The 14,702-nt window shown below is 52.3% G+C and overlaps 2 protein-coding genes across 12 annotated transcripts in view; one reads left to right on the top strand and one right to left on the bottom strand.

Annotated features, from left to right (window-relative positions):
- The window catches only part of RALGPS1 (Ral GEF with PH domain and SH3 binding motif 1), a 315,256-nt gene that overhangs the window by 87,740 nt on the left and 212,814 nt on the right, over nucleotides 1–14,702 (bottom strand). The window lies entirely within an intron of this gene.
- ANGPTL2 (angiopoietin like 2) overlaps nucleotides 10,173–14,702 on the top strand; it is a 35,371-nt gene continuing 30,841 nt past the window's right edge. The window contains exon 1 of the mRNA XM_006737143.3: nucleotides 10,173–10,650. The gene's annotated coding sequence lies outside the window, so the exon portion shown is untranslated. The remainder of the gene's footprint in view (nucleotides 10,651–14,702) is intronic.

The raw sequence follows: 14,702 nt of genomic DNA, 5'->3' as shown, positions 1-14,702 counted from the left end.
TCCCTGAGACGGCCCACCCCAGACCTACCAGTTGGAGAATCAGGGCAGGTCTGGGCATCTGAAACTGGGGAAGATGCAGGAACAATCCCTTCCAATTTTCCAGGGTCACAGTTAAACAAAGTTCTTGCGTCTTCCTGACAGTGCTTCCTGCAAAGTTCCCCCTTCCAGGTTTGGGACAACAGACCTATGGATCTCTGCTGAAAACAATTTCGTGCAAGCCCAAGGAGACCCTGAGCTCTCTGCATCTCTCTGGATACTGACATCCAGCTCGGGAGCTACTTCAAGGATGAGAACAAATTAGCTCAAGAAGTGGGATAAGGAACTGGACTTTTCCAGTCCCCTCCAACCTGTGGGAACATTAACAGCAATTCAAGCGTGTTCTATAGACCCTTCCAGCACAACTGCCTCACCTCAACCTCATTCCTAACTTCTACAGTCATTTCTGGGAGTGTCTTGGGTGATGGTTCCTTGCTCCAACTTCCTGCTGCCAAACGTTTCCCCCACACTTCTGGAGGATAGTGCCCAAATGTCTGTGCTGGTTGTGGTCAGGGCTGTCATGTACAGCTGTGTAGGGTGTGCACTGCCCAACACTACATGGAAAGCCCAATTGTGGGTCACTACTTTGCTCGCAGAATTCTATTTCTAGGGCTCTCAAGTGGCAAATCTTTAAGGTGCTAAACAATGCAGGTTGATCCGCACCATATTAGAGTCATGCTGGGTTCCTGTCAACTCTTCTTCAAAATCCTGAATCCAGCCACCGGTCACTATCTCCTTGACACTGCCCTAGTGCCCATCCCCTGGCCTCTCACCTGGATAGCCCCTCAAGTTTCCTAATGGTCTTCCCAGTTCCATTCCTTACCCCTTGGACCATTCTCCACCCAGCACCAAAAGGGACACTGAGAAAATGCGAAACAAAGCATAACATTTTCCTGATTGCAATCCTCCAGGGGCCTGCGTTGCACTCAGAATAAAACCCCAAGGCTTCACCTGCCCAGCCTGCCTCTCTCACTGGTCCCCACTCCCCCCCTCTCCCACTTGTCTCTGCTGCTTGGTCACAGTGGCCTTTCCATTCCTCAGCTAGGCCAAGCTGGTTCCCATCCCAAGGATTTTGCATGTGCTGTTCCCTTTGCATGCCTGCCTCCTTCCCATCACCAAGGTCTTGGCTCCCATGACCCTCCCTCTCAGAAACTTCGCTGAGCACCCTGTTGAAAGCAGCCTCCTTCCCGCTCCTACCCACCCCATCTTTACCTATTCCATGAACCAGTTTCATCAGTCTCTCAAATGATCTCATCTCTGGCACCACATAGATACTCCATAAACATCTACAGGATAACTCGATGGGTGTCCCACACAGTACTGGGGGGCAGGCCTTTTGCTGTGCCCTGTGGTACCTTCTCACCTGGCCCCGAGTCTCCCAGCTCAGCACTGCATGAGACTCACGTGTTCCCCGAGTACCCTGAAAACTGCCCCTCCGACCTCTGCAGAGAGCCCTCGCTGGCCTGGAGCTGCTCTCTGGGAGCCGGGCTGCATTCAGGCACCACCCTGGGGGCACCAGGTATGACCATGGCCTGAGGTCTGTGTGCCCGAGGCTACGCCTGTGCGCCATCTCTCCCCCGCTGCATGCCCTCGGGCAGGCTACTTAGGCCTCTAACCTTGTCTTTCTCAGCCCAAAAAGGAGGACAGTGATGGTTCTTACCACATGGAGTTGTTGCGGGAATAAATAACGGACGTTAACAGTTAGCACAGAGCCTGCGACCCATGAGTGGTCGACCAGCATTGTCTCTATTATTCCTTCCCCTGAACTTGTCTCCCACCTGTTCCTCCAGGGACCCATGTGCACGTCCCCCTCATCTCTGCGTATGGGGAGCAGCTCCAGAGACCCTCCAGGGACTGGCTCATCGTAATCACACACTCACGCTGGGTTTGGACCCCAGCTATAAATTTGTGAACGGCGGCTCCCTGTGGGTTCTTTAAGAAAAGGGAAATGATGGATTTATGGAGAAATGATTAATATCTGCACTCACGAGATGAACCCGACATGGTCCTGTCCTTGAGGAACTCAGGATCCAGGAGAGGAGAACAGGGAGCAGGCAGAGGGGTCCGCTGGGTGGGGGACAAAGGGGGCAGACAATGTCGGCATGGGATGTGGTGCCCAGGCCGCCTGTCCTCCAACCCCATCGTGGAGTCAGAGCAGCTCCCTAAATAGGTGGGTGGGGACCTTAAGCGGTTCAAAGACTACACAGAACCTCATGTCAATTCAAGTCAGATTTTGCCACCAAATGAATTTGAGCCAAACTTTTGACAAAAGGCTTGCTGTTTTTCTAGAGCTTTCGGATTCTGGATTTGTGGGTAAGGGCTTGTGGACTTACAGTCAGGGCCAAGTTATCCATTAGGCACAGCAGGCACGGCGCTTAGGGCTCACAGTACTTTGGGGGGGCTCACAAAAACGTTCTAACTTCTTTTAAAATGAGAATAAAAAGTGAACTTTTAGGTCAGAAAATGCCTTAATATTCAATATTAACATATTTGTCTTTATACCATGCAGTCACAGAAGATGATTTTTAACATTTTTTAGTGGAGGAAGGAGCTCATGAAAGCAAAGTGCCTTGGGTGGGCAGAAATCATCCTGGAGCCATGCTTGGAGCCCCGCCCTCTGCAGATGCTGGGAAGATTCGGCAAGATAAGGCAATGACCAGCACGGTGCCTGGTGCACAGTGAACATTTAATACATGATGACAGTAATAGTGACCATAACATCGTCACGGTCTCATTTTCCTTATCTACAAAAGGGAATATCGCTGCCCTCCCCGCTCCCAGGCCTGCCGTGAGACTGAGGGAGATAACACATGCCAAAGCGCTCTGGGGCCTGGCCCTGCCGTGTGGAGAGGGGCTAATACTGCGAACACCACCAGCACCCACCCAAATGTGGAATATGAGCAGATGTCCCCCTGCTGCCCCACCCACACCCGGCAGGATGGCCCCGAATGCCCAGTGTAGGCGCCGCCTTCCTTCCTGCACCTGCCTGGCAGATGGACCAATGGGAAGGGGAGAGGGCAAGGCTGAGGCAGGGGCACCTGGGAGCCAGGTCAGTGGAGTAGGAGTTACAGGGGACCCCCAGAATCAGCTTGGGGCGGGTCTGGGGTAGCCCTCGGAGGTCTGGGCGCAGCCTCACGACGTCAGGGAGGCTTCCTTATCTTGGGTCTCCTCTCCCTTCTCCTTCTAGCCCGACTCCTAAATTGCACTCTTGCTGCCCTCAGCCCCAAGACGCTGAGTCAGGAACCCTGGATGTGACACAGAGGGAGAGTGTTTTGAAGGCTAGCATTCCCACATAGCTGTTCAACAGACGTTTATCATGTGCTTCTTTGTGCTAGTCCTCTAGTGAGATGCTCCAGACAGAGTCCAGGACAAGACGGTCCCAGACTTGCCCTCAGGCCTCTCTGATGAGTGCATCAGCACCCCTGCCTTGTGCCCCGACCCTGGCCTCAGGCCTGTGAAGCTCACCCCGTCAGTCTCTTGCCAGAAGCCCTCAGTTATCTACTCAGCTGCCTTCTTGGGCTCCAGGAAAGATAAGCAAGGTCAGCAACAGCTCGGCTGCTCCTTGGGAGGAGAATTCCAGCAGGTGTCTAGAAGGGGGTTGTGGTCTTCCCCCACTGACCATAAAACTGTCCTCAGTCCCTCATCTCCTGTTTGGGATAAAGATTCTGTCTGACCCAGACAATGTTCCAAAAAGCAATTTTTAAGTCTTTTATATAGGTGGGGCGCCTGGATGGCTCAGTCAGTTAAGCATCTGCCTTCAGCTCAGGTCATGATCTCAGGGTCCTGAGATGGAGCCCCACATCCAGCTCTCTACTCAGCAGAGAGCCTGCTTCTCCCACTCCCTCTGCTCCTCCCCCTGCTCGGGTGCTCTCTCTCAAATAAATAAATAAAATCTTTAAAAAAATGTTTATATAGGATGGGATGATTTTAAACAGCTTTGGAAAATTTCTGTGAAGTTTTTGTTATGACAATACAAAGAAAACTAGCAAACCAAAATTAAATCTCTCTTCCCTCTGCTTCTCAGTCTCCCCTCCTGGGGACAGGCCTTTGCATCAGCTGCAGTAAGAAGAGGGCAGATGAGGCCAATCGAACATTCCTTAAAATACTGTTATAAAGACAAAATGAAAACCAGTCAACTAAACACCTTAGCAAATTGGCTTTGGGCAAATTGACCTGGAGCCCAAACTCTGGTGCTCAGATGGAGTGTAATAAATATTTGTTGACTGAACAGCAAATGTTTTTGACTGTTAGGTGATGTCCACACTTGAGGAGAAGGGCTACCCTGACTCTGTTCCTGGCAGGTGGGCTGAGAAGTGGGAATGAAATGGGTCCTACATGAGCTAATAACAGGCTCTCGAAGCGACTCTGTGACTGAACATGCATCCTGTGCTGACATTTGCATAAATTTGTTTGGCCAGCATTTAACAGACACAGTGTCCTCAAAGGGCTTTCCATGTGCTGGGACATCCTGTGGGACACTGGGCAGTACAGGATAACCAGTAGCACTGCCTTAGAATCTCCCCATAAACATGAGTCTCCAAACCTCTTACCGGGACAAGTCATAGGACCTGACGACAGCACCCCCAGGAGAGGAGGGGGCCAGCTGGCTGAGTCTTAGCTTAGAGGTAGTTGTTGCATTAAATCTGGAGGGAGGGAGGCTTCTGGCAGTTCTACAGGCTTCCTGAGGATGGACACGCCCCTGGACCTTTCCAAGACCGGTTGACTAGGAGAGGAGGGGATGTGCTTCTTTGTCCCTTAGCCACGGGTCAACCTCACTGGATGGAGCTCCATCACTAACCCTGCCATAACTCCTTGACCTTGAATCTGAGAAGTCATCAACTATTAAATGTGTCATGTTCTAGTAAAAAAAAAAAAAAAGAAGAAAAAGTGAGGCCAATTAGCCCCTGACAGGCTGTTGACTTTAAGATGCCTCCTGATTTGAGAGATCTTAAAACAAGAAAAAATGTCTTAGAATTAAAGAGATGTTATTTGTTTTCAGGACACCTGTGTTTCTGCTCGCTTTGATATGGGTCTTAATCTCAGTCCCACTGCTTTCTAGCTGTGTGGCCTGGTGTGCAAGGAACTTTACTTCGCTAAGCCTCAGTCTTCTTGTTAGTATAGAAAAGAATGGTAATACTTCCTTCCCAAGTTACGAGAGGAAAAAACAATGATGCCTACAGAATGTTGAGCTTGATGCCTAGCATATCATAATTAGCTGTATAAGGTGCTCTAACAAGGCCTGTGGGGACAACACATTTCTTCTAGTGACCAGGTGGGTATACTGAGCTGAATCAATCTGTGAATTCTTGGGGCTGATATTTCCCAACAGACTATGACCGAGACCAGGAAGGGCAGAGAACTGAATTAAGAACCACCAACGAGCTGGCTAGGTTTATCAAGGGCACTGAGAGCAGCAGGAGTACAGGAGGTTTGGGGGAGAAGACAGATTCAGTTGGGATGTGGGGAGTTCCAGTTACCAAAATGGAAGAGTAGATTGTACTGAACTAACTTTCTGGTCAGTAACAATGATAAACTCTGGACAATACACAAAATAACTGCTTGAAAGCACCTGAGAACAATCCAAAGCAACAGAAACTGGAGGAGACATGGTTTTTGAAAGATGGGAAGCACACTAGGGCCCTTCCCAGTTCATGGTGATAAACGGAAGACAGAACTGAAAGAGAATGCAGCAGTATTACTGGCTGGGAAGAAGACAAAGAAGTTGGGCACTGAGGATGGAAATTGAAGGGGAAAATGCCAGAAGGGAGACAGCCATGGACATGGGAGCTCCAAAATTACTGTACAAATTCCCCTCAAATCCTTAGTTAATCCCTAAATAGTATATATGTAGAGAGAGACTCCACAGAGCCCAAAAGAAAGCAGTAGCTGGGAAGCAGGGTGTTCGGAAGATGGAGCTTGGAGTTCAAGTCCTGCTAAGCTAAAGAGACTTAGCAAACATTTAAGGCTTCTGATTTCATCCCGGAAAAGCCATGCCTTACCAGTAAGCCCAGGACTAAGAGTTATATCCTAGGACTATGGACAAAACCAAAATAAACCTACCTGAACAAAACCTAAAAACCAAACCTCCAAAAGGTCAAGGGGGTATGCCAGTAATTTAACCACCTGCCAGAACAAAACACAACATTCTTTAGAGGAAGGCAATAAAATACAGTCTTTTCAATGTATCATACAAAATGTCCAGTATACAATTTAAAAATAATAGACATGTGAAGAAGCAGGGTAGATGCAGTGACTATCTACTGAACGTTCTGAACATTCATATATGAGCAAACTAGGAAATGCCTCCAACTGGTTACATTCTAATTACATACCTTATCAATGCTGGGAGGGAAGAAAAGATTCTTTCAGGGTATGTTCCCAAGTGTCTGAGGCTTGACAGAGTAATAATTAGGCCTGCCTTCCCTCCTAAGGAACATATGAAACACATGCCCAGACCTGTGTTGACATTTCTCAGGTTATGCCTTTTTTTTTATTATTATTAAAGATTTATTTATTTGAGAGAGAAAGAGAGAGAGTGCATGCGCATGTGGTGCATAGGGGCAGAGGGACAGGGAGAGAAAGAGAGAGAGAGAAAGTTCTAAGCAGATAACCACACTGAGCGCAGAGTGTGACATGGGGCTCTGATCTCACGACCCTGAGATCACGACCCGAGCTGAAATCAAGAGTCGGCTGCTTCACTGACTGAGCCCCCCAGGTGCCCCCAAGTTATGACTTCTTTTTATGTGAATGCCTGGGTTGAATAGGGATAGTTCGGAGAACTGGCACAAGTTGCTGGGTAGAAGGACACAATATTTATATCCTGCCTACATCAAAAACAGGAAATTAAAAATGAGTGATATCATTTAAAAAAAATTTTTTTTTAATGAGAAAACAAAGTTGGCGAGAGAATAAGAACGTTGCCCAGGTTAGTGACAGAGCTGGGATCTGAGCCCAGGTCTGTTAGACTCTGAGCCACAGCTCCTCATCCTCCCCAGCCAGTCACTCAATTATTCACTCCTCTGGACCGGGCTGCACAGAAGGAGAGCTCTGTGTGGCCCACACCCACACCTGCTCCAGTGCTCCGGGAACTCACAGCCCAAGGAAGGAGGCCAACACTGAGTATGTACCGTGTACTAGCCCGTGCGCGTTACGCTTTATGTGTCACATCTTATTTATTTTTCTCAACAGCCTTATGAGGTAAGTCCTTGTAACATTTCCATTTTTCAGATGAGGACAGTGAGGCTTAGAGCTACTGAGTGGTAGAACCAGAATTTGAATGCACAGCTCAAGCTCTCCAGCAGCATCCTTGACTGCCCAAGGCCACCTCAGGGGCGAGGGATGCGCAAACATGGACAGGGCAAGGCCATCCTGGTGTTCCTCTCCCACTTGATGAGATCCTAGGAACTTTGCATTGTGGAAGCAAATTTGCTCTAGTAATCAGGGACTTGGGCCTCACCTGTTCCCAGGGGAGGGTGGGTCCTGGAAAGTCCCCGTGACCCAGTGAGCCCCATTGCGTCCACTTGCCTCTCTCACCAGGATGGCTGCAACCATCGCCCACCAGCTCCAGATGACTTGTCTATGGTTCCCGCCACTCAGTCTCTACTCAACAACTAATGCGGCCTTTCACAAATAAAAGCAAGTTGCTCAAAATCTTCCAGTGGCTTCCCACTGTCCTTGGATCAAGTCCCATCTCTGAAAAGGCCTCGTCTCCTGCCATGCTTCCCATCTCTCCTCAGACAAATGCACTCCTGGGAAGAACTCCCTATAAGTGCTCCAGTTGTTACCGCTGAGTAACAAATTACTATCAAAACTTAGCAGCCCAAACAACCATTTTCTTATCCTCGTGGATTCTGTGGGTCAGGGATTCAGCTACAGAATGGTACAGTGGCTCATCTCTGCTCCCGATACCTGGGACCTCAGCAGCTGGAGCTGACTCTTGGCTAGGGCTGGCATCATTGAGAGGCATCTTTCCTCACATATCTGGGGGTGGATGCCTGCTGTCAGCTGGGACCTATGCTACACCTGGCCTCTGCATGGCAGCTTGCAGGTAGCTGGACTTCTCAGGGTCCAGACTGGCTCAGGACCCCAAAAAAGAGTTTCCCAGTGAACAAGGCAGAAACTGCCCTGCCTGTTCTCACCCAGCCTTGGATATCAGGTAGTGTCATCTCCACTGTATTCCACTGGTTATAAGTAAGTCACAAACCCACCCAGATTCAAAGGGAGGGGACAGAGACTCTACCTCTCAATGGGAGGAGTGTCAAGGTCTCATGTTGGACTAGGAGATACCACTGGGGCCATCCTCAAAAAAGCAATCTGCCACACGGCCCTTACACACTATTGTTTCTACCGAGACTATTGTCTCTCCAACTCACACCTGCTCATTCTGACCTACCCTTCGGGTTTCAGCTGAAACACAAGTTCAAGGAGCCTGCCCTGACTGCCAGGCTTAATCCAGCCTCCTGCTTAGACACCCACTTAGTACCCAGCACTTCTCATGCGTTTGTCTGTCTGTCTCCCCTCCTGACTGCAAGCTCTGTGAGGAGAGCGACTTTGGCTTCTCGGTGTCAGCTCAGAGCAGGTTCCCAATAAACATCCTGGAGAAGAGAGACAGCGAGAGAGAGGAAGGGGAAAAGGAGGGAATATGCCAACCTCCAGGCTGACGAGGGTGCTGTTCAAGAAGGATTCAGCTCCATCCTATGTGCTTCTGCTGGTCTTGAGTCCCCAGCCTCCCACGGCTTCTGTGCAGACCATGCACAGGGACCCTCCAGAGTGGCTGGGCACCTTCACCCCCACAGTAGTTGTGGGGAGTATATCTGTCCAACCTGACCATTTGGCTGTAAGCTACTGTGGTCTTCTGGTGAAGACTCGCCTTCTACAAAGGAATGGGACTGACAGATGGAAAAGGGAGCACGTCTGAGCAGGCTGGGAGGGGCTGAGGCAAGAAGCAAAGTTTGCTCCCTGCAAAGACAGGAGTGGCAGTCCTGAGGAGCAGAGGACCACACTGGACCTGCTTGCCCAGGGACCAGCAACATGGTACGCTATGCCTGAGGGTAAGGAGAACCCTCCTCCTGAACGTCATCACCACTACCACCATCATTACTAAACCTTTTTAAAGAGGAAAGAAGAGTCACCGCCAGTATTTCACACAGCTGTTGCCCAGGCAGAGACACAAACCCGCGCCCAGCTGCTCCCTTCCCAGTACCCACTGGCCTCCCTCCTCTGCCCGCGGCGCTGACACATCTGTAGGACTGCTCACTTTGTGGGGCTCCAGCGCTGTCTTCTCCTTTCTACTGTGACTCTATGAACACTCATGAGCCCCACCTCAGTGACAGACTCTGTGCTGGGGCCTCTCATCATGTGCTCCTCGAAGGTCTGGAGGTCACCACAGAGGTTCCGGGAGTGTGGTCCCTGGTCTGCCCACCTCCCGAGCGCGGAGTCCAGCCCACTGAGGCGCCCTTGCCCGGCACCAAGCCCTTTCCCGAGTGATACCATGGAATTCATGAAGGTAGATCACTAGTCTTGGCTCATTTACGGGTGGATGCATGAAAGGGACGCTAGAACTGGGAAGTGACTCAATCAAGGCCTCTAGGTGGGAAGTGACCGGCACTTCTCCTGTGCATACCACCTCCAACCCCCCGCCCAGGCTGTGGTATTTCAGTGTCTTAGGCCACTGCCTCCCGCTAGCTGTCAGCACAGAGCCTGCTGGCTTCTGTGCACAGCCTCGGGCTCCCTCCCCAGGGTTTAGAGGTGAGAGAGGACTCTATGAAGGGCACCCACGGGGAGAAGCCATCTGTGCGGGGCTGCCCTGCCTGCTCACCTGGGGCTCTGTGAGGCAGTGCAGAGATGAGGGAGCCATCCAGGGGGAGGACCTGCTCCCTGCTGCCGCGCAGCTAGAGCAGACCCAAACCCATTACCGGAGTCAGAGGGGAAGCTCTCTGCCTCGGCAGAGCGCACTAGGGGCGGGCGGGCCAGGGAGTAGAGCTGGCCGGGCTGCTCGTGCCAGGGAAGGAGGGGGCCGGCGAGGGCCGCCAAAGTGGGCTGGGGCGGGAGGGGCCGGGCCAGCTGGGGCCGGAGCTGGTGTGACATCACCGGGCGGCCCGCCTCTGTCTGGGGCTGAGGGGAGGCCCGGAGCCTTTCTGGGGCCTGGGGGATCCTCTTGCACTGGTGGGTGGAGAGAAGTGCCTGCAGCCAACCAGGGTCAGGCTGTGCTCACAGTTTCCTCCGGCAGCATGTAAAGGCTCCACAAAGGAGTGGGGAGTTCAAATGAGGCTGCTGCAGACGGCCTGAGGATGGACCCGGAGCCCTGAGCAGTGGTGCCTGAGCGCCGGACCTGCAGAGCATGGCACTGAGGCAGACACCGGCCCCTGCTGGGAAAGGAGGCAGGTTGTAAGCAGCCCCAGCAGGACCCCAGGCCAGCCCCCGCCCCACCCCCGGCCCAAGCCCGGCTGTGGAGCACAGCAGAGCAAGCAGAGGCCAGTGAGGCAGGGCTGCTCGGCGGCCAGTCCGGCCTGCGACTCGGGGATCCCTCCTGGAGGCCATGGACAGGCTGCCCTGCTGACGGCTGGGGTAAAGCATGTGAGGAGCTGCCCCGGGGAGTCCAGCAGGAGTGAAGAGGTAAGGGGCCAGCTCTGTGGCACCAAGGGACAAGGGGGCAGGAGGCAGTAGCTGGCCCCACATCTGCGGGTTCCAGAACCCTGACCCCTCCAACTGGGGGTGTGTGCAGCTGGACCCCAGAGGGGGTCACTCTTGCTTTCGTTTGGAGCCAAACAAGGCATCTACTGGGGCAGACCTGTGGACACCTGGGCCAAGGGTGGTGCTCTGGGGGCACGAGACCACGGGCTGGGCTTCGAGAGCTTCAACTGTAAGCCCTACTCTGCCGCAGACAAAGAGCCTTTGGGGTGAAGCCAGGCGGCTCCCGGACACGGCCCGGCAGCTGGGGTGCGTGCGTGAGCGCGTGCCTGTGTGTAGGTGTGTGCTTAGGGGGACAGGGGTAGCCCAAGGACATAGGAAGTCGTTTTTAAGTTTTGGGTTCCTATGCACCCTGCCTAGAGACTATGCCGAGGCAAAAGCAAAAGCAAACGCTGTCCTGCCAGAATGGGGAGCCCCTGTTCAGAAAGTTCCCTGGAGCCCAGCAGCTGCTGCTCACCCCTCAGCTGGGGAGGAGAGGACCCAAGGGGTCCAGAGCTGGAAGGGACACACCAGCTAGAGACTTCCGTCACTGTGGCTCGGGGCAAAGTGCTGCCCCGGCTTTCCCTGCATGTCCACAGACGCCTGATCCCGCCCAGGTCTCCAGCAGGCTGTATGTGGCAGGGGAAGAGGGGAGGACCAGGCTTCCCTGGCACCCCGGCAGGGGGTACAGCGCCGGCTCCACATGCTGAGTCCCTTGAAAGCACTCAGCATTAGATAACATTTCCAAACAGAAATTCTTCCCTGATCCCTCCCTTCTCCTTCTGTGATATGTGTGTCACGGGTCAGCTATTGCTTCTGCTGTGGGATTACGGGAGCTCCCAGAGGCCAGTTCGTTCCTTAGAAAAGGATCTCTTTTCACCAGGGCTCTGAGGAAAAGCCGAGAATGCCACTTCCAAAGCTGGCCGAATGCTCTCCACATGTATTTTCCCACATTGAGGTAGAGTAAGGTAGTGCTCATGAGCTAGGTTCAAATCCTAGCTCTTCTACTCAGGAGCCACAGGACTCCGGCAGAGCACGCGGCCTCTCGAAACCTGTTTCCTTTTCTGCGAAATGGGGTAACGCTACCGCCCATCTCTTAGTAACAGCTAACACATGGCACTTACCAGCTCCAGGGACCCTCACAGCTACCCTACAACACAGGTACTAGTGTTCATCCCCATTTTACGAGAGGAAGCTGAGTTACGGAGGTTCAGGGATGTGCCCAAGGCCACAGGGTTAGTAAGCGCCAGCACCAGGACTTGAACCCAGCACTCTGAGCCACACTCCGTTGCCTTCTAGGAGAACCACATGGGATCATGCCCAAGAAGGCCTTCACACAGCAGCTGCTGTGTGGCAACCCCTCAGAAAATGTTAGTCACCGGGTATCAGGACCCATAACAGTCAGAGTCGCAGAGACCCAGGAAGAGCAGGGGCCCGCTCTCTCTATCCTGGACAACCTGCGAGGGCTGCCAGAAAATCCCACCAGGACGAGCCAGCGTGGCCACTACTGTCACCCACAGGGGGTCTTCCAAGGAGCTGAGGGGGGCTTTATGTCTGCAGTTAACTGCAGCATGTCCAGGTCCTTCAAGTCCACACTACGGGAGGGTACGTATATCTGATACCAACCTTACCACCCACATGGGCGCTACTCGTCTGCCTGTCAGGCCCGTCAGGACCGTGGTAGGTGAGTAAAGTGAGCTACCTCTGTGCGCAGGAAGACCAGTGCCAGGCCTGTCCTAGGGTCACAGAGGGAGACACAAGGACTCCTCCCCCAAACTCCATCTCCATCACCACCTCTGACCACATGGAGGCCAACGCTGGTGCGTCTTAGCTTAGGACAGTGGCTTCTCTCCTGTGGGCCCAGAGGTTGCAGTGGATTTCCTGAACTCTGGAGAGCATTTGGAAAAGCTGACAATAGATATGTGCGTCTCTGGCACAGGCCTCTGGGGCCGCAGAAGCTGCAGGTTTCCCAGCTTCAGGCTGGAACCACAGTGGCTCACTGTGCTCTCTGGGCAGCCCTGTCTGAGCAGAGGCTCTGACGGACTTCACAGGCCTGGCTAATAAAAATTAGATCAATTGCTACTCAATAAAGGCACTTGCAGTAGAACAGATAAAATGTGTGAAACACATGGCCCAGGAGGGGACTGCACAGTATTGCTGTTAAGTTCATGGGGAGAGCAACTAAGCCATTTCTCCCTCCACCCCTTCATCCCACAACGATTTATTAAGTACCGGTTAACTGAGGCACATGGATTATCTCATTTCATCCTCAACACAACCCTAGGAGGTAGGTTCTAGTTTTAGCATCCCATTTTTCAGATGAGATAACTAAGGCCCAGATAGGTTAACTTGTCCAAGGTCACACAGCTGGTGATTACTGAACCCTGGTCAGCCTAGCTCCAAAGTCTATGCCTTTCTCCACCTCACTCCACCGCCTGTTCAAGGCATCCTGACTTTTCTTTTGCTGACCCTGTCACTGGGTCCCCCGGCAGCCAAGTCTGTTCTGGTTGCTGTCCTACAGAATGCTTACACCATGCCATCTGAAAACCACATGCTTACCTGACTTCAATGCATCACTTGCTTGTCATAGAGGCCTCTCTCTGAGACATAACAGGCATTATCAACCCCCTCTTACAGATGAGCCTCAGCACAGCTACATAGCACCGTGGGACTCTGGCACCAGCTCAGTGGGGCGGAACCTCAGGCAAACATTCCCCAATGTGTCTGAGATACCATTCATGTGTTTCCTACATCCCTACTTGGGAGACTCCATGGGCTGCAGAATCAGAGTGCAGGTCCTCACAGTCTGCATTGGGCCACACTCAAGCAATCCTGAGAAGACATCAGGGAGACAGCAACCGGTAGCTACCTGAGGACAAACAACAGCAGCCTGCCCAAGGCAGGCACATCCAGCTTCGGGCCTCTCTGAATCATAGCCCATTTCACCCGAAATGGTCTCAACTGACACCAGTCAGATGCGGAGGGGCTCCGCTGGTAGGGCCCAGGGCCCAGTGGAAGGAGGCAGTAGGTGAATCTAACAATCACACAAATGTACAACAGTGAGAGACCTGCAAAGAAGGGGCACATGGCACCAAATGGGTGGTGCTGTCCCCATTTTACAGAGGAGGAAACTGAGGCTCACAGGTTGCAGCACCTCTGCCAATGTCCCTCCACTAGTGGGCCAAAAAGCAAGGATTCAAACCCAGATCTGGACTCCTCCTACCCCAGCCCACTGCTGTCCTGGATAGACATACTGGGGAAATCTCAAGAATGAATCAATTCATTGAATAGCATTCTTTTCTGTGAATTTATATAAAATACCCCAAATAGAAGGGTTATTCAGCCACTGGCAACTGGGAATTTGTGGTGATAGATAGGTCACATCAGAACCTCATGCCAAGGGTAGTTTCAATAACAAAACCGTATTCCCTCGTATCGACTGTAAACCATATAGACTGATTTAATAACAGCCTGGGGTGGGGGTGGCAGTTAAAATGTTACAGTGTCCTGTTACATGTGTACATCAATTGTAAGACACATTCTGATCACAGAAAAGTTCCCATGTTGGGGAGGTGGGGGGAGTCAGGCCTCTCACAATTGAGCTATTGTGTTAGGTCTATTCTCGGGCAAAACTAACCAGCCTGTCTTGGGGCCAGCAGCCCCAGAACCTCAGCCTCCTCCTGCTGCCTAGTCCTCCAGAAAGGCAGGCACAAGATCCCTAAGAAAAGCCCAGAGAGGGGGCGCCTGGGTGGCACAGCTGGTTGGGCGTCTGACTCTTAGTTTCAGCTTGGGTGGTGATCTCAGGGTCATGGGATCGAGCCCCGAGTCAGGCTCTGTGCTGGGTGTGGAAACTGCTTAGAATTCTCTCTCTCCCTCTGCCCCGCTCACACTCTCTCTCAATCTAAAGGTGTGTGGGGGGAAGCCCAGAAGGAAGTCTGTCCGTATCTCTAAGAAGCACCCAAGGAACGGCTCAGTTCCTGGAATGACCAAAGTCCTGC

This window comes from Leptonychotes weddellii, chromosome 14 (assembly GCF_054177405.1).
Source record: "Leptonychotes weddellii isolate Sample4059 chromosome 14, ASM5417740v2, whole genome shotgun sequence".
NCBI classification, from domain to species: Eukaryota; Metazoa; Chordata; class Mammalia; order Carnivora; family Phocidae; genus Leptonychotes; species Leptonychotes weddellii.
This window is presented reverse-complemented; position numbering and strand designations above follow the sequence as displayed.